The sequence below is a fragment of the Cornus florida genome, unplaced genomic scaffold (assembly GCF_030987335.1).
Source record: "Cornus florida cultivar Cherokee Brave unplaced genomic scaffold, ASM3098733v1 CherokeeBrave_3.0.0_Hap2_Chr09, whole genome shotgun sequence".
Classification (NCBI taxonomy): domain Eukaryota; kingdom Viridiplantae; phylum Streptophyta; class Magnoliopsida; order Cornales; family Cornaceae; genus Cornus; species Cornus florida.
In genome coordinates, this window is record NW_026775579.1 from 91,442,824 (window position 1) to 91,448,933 (window position 6,110).

A 6,110-nucleotide genomic window follows, 5' to 3' on the forward strand; every position below is an offset into this window, starting at 1 on the left:
TTTTTTGTCAAAATTCTTTTACCTTTTTGCTTTATAGTATTACTTTATTTTATATGTATATTGGTCACAACTCATTTTTTCTTATAAGAGTTTTTTTTTTTTAAATTGTTTTGGAGACGGGTTTTTATAAGGAAATCACTATTGCAGCTAAAAAAATATACCACAAAATGACCAGAATATGAAAAAATAATAATACACATGCCAAGTGGAGTGACGTAGATAGCATTTTTATCACTATTAGCTCAATTGAATGATCATTAGTTGGAATATCACCACGACCAAGACATATACTTGATGCTTTTGACGAAGTCCATGGTCGACCTCAGTGGACAAGAAGAGATTGGTAATCGAGAGAGACTTGATGACTATCTTGTGGAAATTTTCGACGGTCGACAGCACTTCTTACTTGTCAGCTAGGAGGGTGAGACTTCTTCAACTCCAATTACTTGAGGTCTAAAATAAGAAGATTGTTTAGTCATTGTCAATTAAAAATTGATACTAACAAAATAAATTCATGTTAGAACTATATGACAATACTAATAAACCTTTAAAAAAGTTCAAACAATTCCTTCTTGGATAATTAACTTCAGTTTGAAGTATCATATTATGAAGTTCAGATTTTTAACTGTTTATCGCAGCTGAATATTTTCTTATTGTGACATTGTAGCCTGAATTTTGATTTTGAATTGAGTCATGTTCTGACCCGAATCTGACCCAAAACAATTTGTAATCTGTTTCCACTTGAGGGTCATGGATGCTTTTGAACTCTCTTGAAATGTTTGGAGCGGAGTAACAAGACAACACTACAAATATAATCTCCATATTTATTAATAGTTAAATCTATATCTAGCAGAACAATGTTTTGGTCCAAAAATAACAATCACTCATTTGGAATGTTCTAATCCATCCTACTTTTAATTACAATTAAAACAATAATTAAAAAATTGAAATTATCCCACTTTTAATTACAACTAAAAAACTGAAACTACCTCAGTTTTAATTATAATTACACAATTGAAGTTAATTCACACTGGTTTAGCATAACCTAATCATGAAATGACACCACCTGATAACAAGAACTTTATTACAAAACTTATTCTTAGAAGAAAATTACATATTATGATGCAGTAAAATATTCATTAAACCCATCAACTCAATGAGTAATGTGGGGTGAAGGTAGCGGACTTATATTGCATTTGGATAATACTTACAACTTGATTGTTTGGTGAGTAGCAAATGAGCTCCCTCCCCTATATATAAGCCAAGTGCTTATAAAAAATGGCTAACTCAATGAGTAATGTGGGGTGAAGGTAGCAGACTTATATTGCATTTGGATAATACTTACAACTTGATTGTTTGGTGAGTAGCAAATGAGCTCCCTCCCCTATATATAAGCCAAGTGCTTATAAAAAATGGCTAAGATCTGTTCGGGTTCTAGAAAGCTTCAAATATTTGTCTCTACAATGCTTATTTTGGAGAATTTTAGACTACTTGTACACTTCTATACATGTCTAGATAACTCAACGCAACTCTAAAAAAATTCTGAATAAACCCACGTGTATAGAAGTCTAGAATCCGTCTATGCATACCATCCATGTTATCATCTTGTTGTACGACTGCATGGAATAATCTTCCACGGTGGGGCGTGACACTACGGACACCATAACTTGCACAGGTTATAGCCTCCATTGTGATTGGAAGCAGATATTGCAGGTATCCGGTATTTCCTAAAGTAGAAATGAGCATATGGTACAATGCTCAATTTCATAAATATAGCTATTGAGTTTACAAAGACCGGTAAAAAAAAAAGTTTAAAGAAAAGGCACTATGTTAATTAAAACTCAAGGTTCATGATAACTGTCACTTTCAAAAACTTCAATATGTTCATTTCCAGGGAATATTAATACTACGTATTAAAGAGGGAGACATATAATGCAGCTGAAAGAGGCACAGTTGGAGCACTTTTATAGCAATGTAATGTTTGTCTATGAAAATAATAGCCTGTTAAGTTAAATTTTCAGAGAATGTTTTAATGTTCTTACAGAATTGAAAAGCATGAAACTACTTGAAAATTCATTTAATTGATAGCTTCCTGGAAAAAGAAAAAGAAAAAAAAGGGAGAAGACCCAATTTCAGAAATCTCTTTCTTAGTTACAAATTATTGAAAATATTCTCTAGACAATGGAACCAAACAGACTGATTACTTGTCTAAAAGAAAAGTCTGGTTATTCTCAAAGCATTTTCTGTTCTGTTTGAAATAAGTTTATGTGAAGATGAATTAGTAAAGGCCTTAATCTAAATATTCAAGTATCCAAATCAAAAGTAGTCCTAAAAACAAATTTTCACTACTTTGTTAAATATGCTTACAAAATTTTCCCCCAAAGAACTTCTAGTACTAAAAACACTTCATCTGTTCTGGAATACTTTCTCTTTCCAAGTCCTTTTCTTTTCGCAGAATAGGCACATCGAAGAACAGGTTGTCTTCTCAAAAATAAATCATTTCTAAGCATTCAATTGCCTGAAGGACGAGGTTGTATTTAATATATTTAGGCCATTATCTTTATAAAAGTTAAACAAAAAGTATTACCAACTACCAAGTATTCCATGTTTGATTTTCTCTCATTGATTTTAGTTTCAATTCTACCATGACCCGATTCTATTCCTTGTAGGTTGATTGGTGTGTGGAGTACTGTTTAAGGGTATTACAGAAAATCAAACTTCTAATATTCTAAAATTTTATTACTTTCAAATATCTTCTTCCATTTTTCTTGAACTTCAAAAGAACACAGATTAAAACACAGTTTACTTTCACATACTTTCCTTCCATTTGGATGAATGTTATGGGCGCCTCGCACTTCTCCCATACACAATCAAATCTCCAAAACATCAGTCTTAGTATTTAGACTAGTAATGGAGTCATTAATTAAAATAATTTTTTCTAAAGCAGTTTTAAAATAACTATCCTTTTCCCTTAGGGGGTAAAAAAAATCTTTTCAAGAACATTTTTCTTTCCAAACCTTTTTCAAAAAGTGACCTAAAATGTCTTAACTCAATATTAGCCGGCATTCCCTAAAACTAATAACCCTTAACAAATTCTATAAATCCCTGAAGTATTAAGTCTCATTTCTTAATATAGTTCATAAGAACTTTTCTGATAAACATTAGAGAAAGAAAAACACCACTATCAAACACTTAATCCTTGGCATTGTCCCTGTAAAGAACTTCACTATACTTGGAACAATAGTGTTCTACATCATTCTAAATGGAACTATAGCCCCCCTATGACTAATTGAGGCTTCATATCTTATTCGACAAAAAAATTAAAAATTAAAAATTAAAAATAAAAAATGCAATGGATTTTCGAACCATTATAAGTTGAAGATCCTCAAATTAAGATTAACATAACATATTTCAGTCCACAATCATGGAATCTCTTAATAAACAAAATATCCATCGTCTCTTTTCCAACCCATATCATATTTGTATCACCCACATCTATCATCTCCTGAAATGTCAAAAGATGTGAAAATCCACCATAAGAGGTACCTTTCCATGCCAAATATATGTCAGAACTTTTCCCTTTCCTAACAAGCCTAACCCCTTCCCATTTGAACTTTTGTGTCCTCAACAAAACTCAGAACCATTCCTACGAGCTTTCCAAATATCTATTCGACTGGATTCCCCGCACTTTGTTACTCCTGTATTCCCTTTTATCAATCTTATATGTGCTGAACTCATCACCAACCCCAAGTATAAACTAAGAATCAATACTCAGCAAAGCCTTTTTTCAAGCATTTGGAGCATAAATCCTGTTTTGTCATTCTACTTTGTCAAACATCAGAACACAGTCAAACTACCCAAAAAGACACCATAACTCTTCCATAAGTTACCTAACTATCTCTTTTTCCCCTATCATTTACCCATGAACTAAAAATCAATATCTTCACCAAAAAAAAAAAAAAAATTGCTTCATTCAGTATATCATATATATATATATATAATCACGAAATGCAGAGACATTCATTCATGGCCAATAAATCTATTGCTATTCCTTACATTGCTCTTTAGATAATGCCTTCGGAAATGTCTAGTATGAAGCTCAGTTCCAACTTAAGAGTAACACAATACACTAAAAAATACAACACATAAGAAGGAATCACATCGAATTGAAGGAGTCATAAAGTTAGTGTTTAGCCATTTAGAAATCTGTTTCCATTGACATTGGTTTCAAAAGCAATTAGTAAACAAACAAACAAGTTCATACATATATATATATATATATGGATGATTCTAGTATTTACTTGGAGAGAGATCACAAGCCGTCTTCAGAGAAGCCTTCGGGGACAGTTTGGGCATCACGGATGTGTTGATTGTGGTCATCAGACGGCTCAGATTTGTCGACAGAGTACTGTGCTTTTTGGAGAAAGGGCTTGAAACCGATCTGTAGGGTCAGATATCCGAAAGCTAAAGCTCCGACCACCACAACCCCAGACCTCATCGCATTCTTCGCGCTCTCTCTCATCCCTACTTCTTCGTCTTCTTCTTCTTCCTCTTCTCTCGATTTCCCAGAGATCCTCTAAGAGCTCTCAGAAACGGCGTCCTGCAGACTATTCACTACTCTGTAACTTTAAGCTTCGTTTGGATAAATATATAAGGAAAAAGAAAGGAAAGGAAAAGAAAAGAAAAGATCGTAGGAGGGAAGGGAAAAGAAAAGATAAGAAACTATGACAATAATTTATATATAATTGGATAAATTATAAAATAGTAGGTTAATTTCACTCACCTTGGTCAAATATTATGTTCAAATATTTTTTTGAAATTAATCATAACTCAACTTTAGTTTCTTTTTTCGTTAATTTTTTTTGTTTTAAAAAGTGCACAATGACAATTTTATTTTTATTTTTTAAATTTATTTTAATAAAACATATTAAAACCTGAAATAACTAAATTGCCCTCATTTATTATCCTTTCACCTCCAAAACAATTCATATCAATCTTTTCTCCGAATACATATATTTTTTGGTATATATATATATATATATATATATATAAAGAATAATTTTCAAAAATAATTATAAATTTATAATTATAATTTCGTTGGTTTTTAAAAATAATTATAAATTTGGTTTTTAAAATAATTATAAATTTATAATTATAATTTGGTTGGTGTAAATAATGAGAAATATATATATATATATATATATATATATATATATAAAGAATAATTTTAAATTTATATATGAAATTCAAAGGATATTCGAGTCCTTTCAACCATTTTTTAAAGTTAGCAGATAATTAAAATGATAATAATGTCATTTTATATGCAAAAAAAAATCTAACATATTTGAAAAGTAACTTTTAGAATGTAAGTAAAAAACGGGCTAAATGTTTGTAATGCGAGTGATAATTATTTTTGTAAGATGATAATATTTAGCCAAACTTAAGGAGAGGTGTTAGTAAAATTAATCCTAAAATAAATAAAAAAATGAAAGAATAACATTCTTGTTTAGAGAAATAAAAAATTATATTATTTTAACTAATTTATTATTATATCTTAATGTTATGGTGGGATTCAATATTTTTAAAATTTTCTTAGTTAAAATGTTAAAAGTTTTTTTCCGATGAAAGTGTTCTATATCATTTTTCCTTCCAAACCTTCTTCTCTCTCCTCGTTAAAAATCAAACATGAATATTTCAGGCCTTTCACAATTTAAGTTTCTTTTCCTTTCTATTCCCGTCTATCAAAACAAAGTCTAAGGGTCAGTTTGTAGAATGGGAATGAAATGAAAGGAAAAAAATGGTAATGGAAAAGAAAAATATATATATTTTTGGTAGGAAATGTCTGATTGGTAGAATGGGAATGAAATGAAAAGAAAAAAATGGTAATGGAAAGAAATAAAAAAAATTATTTTTGATAAGAAATGTCGGAAGGACACGTAGGGATAGAATGAGACATAAATAACATCTTTTATTATCTCAAAAAAAAAAAAAAAAAATTGAGAATAAAGAAAAGGTATGGCTAACATTTTTAATGAAATTTTATTAATATCAAATTTATTCTTATTTTTATAAAATAAAATTTCTATAAAAAATGGTATTGTTGTAAATTA